The sequence below is a fragment of the Penaeus monodon genome, chromosome 21, assembly GCF_015228065.2.
Source record: "Penaeus monodon isolate SGIC_2016 chromosome 21, NSTDA_Pmon_1, whole genome shotgun sequence".
Lineage (NCBI taxonomy): Eukaryota > Metazoa > Arthropoda > Malacostraca > Decapoda > Penaeidae > Penaeus > Penaeus monodon.
Window position 1 is genome coordinate 18974516 of NC_051406.1, and position 852 is coordinate 18975367.

General features: G+C 39.8%; 1 protein-coding gene across 1 annotated transcript in view; it reads right to left on the bottom strand.

Moving 5' to 3' along the window:
• LOC119586709 overlaps nt 1-809 on the bottom strand; it is a gene marked incomplete in the record, with an annotated part of 6438 nt that extends 5629 nt beyond the window's left edge. Inside the window, 1 exon segment of the mRNA XM_037935440.1 lies at nt 638-809.
• Nucleotides 810-852: the final 43 nt, after the last annotated feature.

An 852-nucleotide genomic window follows, 5' to 3' on the forward strand; every position in this document is an offset into this window, starting at 1 on the left:
ATCAGTAGCGACATGTTTAGGAACCCAATAAGAAATGAAAATGATAGCACATTAATAATAACATATATCACGAACTACATATGAAGATAATCATCAGTATTGGTGTGACTTAAATTAGAGTACGGATGACATGTTTCTCACAATCCACGCAACCCTACCAACATATCATCATTAACTCATCATCTCTCTACACTCGAACTCATCCATCTAACTCTATTTCTTGTCTCTTGAGATGTAAATAACTATTCCACTTCTACTGTAAGAAGAGAAACCCATAGCAGAGACCTTTGACGTAGTCGCGGAATGTATGGAGAGGATGAGAGAGGCTAAGGAAGGAGAGAAGAGGGAGAGAGGCAGAGGATGAGAGAAAGAGAATCAGTAGCGACATGTTTAGGAACACTCAATAAGCAATTGAAAATGGATAGCGACATTAAAATAACAATTACAGCGGACAGCCACAAGTGAAGAGAAATCAACCAGTATTGGTGTGACTTAAATAAGAGACGGAGGACAAGGGTCAAAGGACAGAGCAGACAGCAAACCGTAGCAAAAGAGAGACAAAATAATAATAATTTAAACAGAAAACAAACAAAGAAGAATATTTCTGTCTCAAAAAGAGAAAAACAGTTCCACTTACTGTACAGAAGGAAACCCATAGCAGAGACCTCTTTCCGACGTAGTTCGTCCCGTGAATGCTATGGGAAGTGTGAAGAGGCCTATAGGAAGGTAAGGATACCATAATCACGTCGCTCCAACCATACATCTGGCATCTTCTCCCCATAGGACTAGATGTCCACTGGTATTACACAGGCGCCCCTATATTATGTGTGTTTCTCAGCAACCTTTTAATTG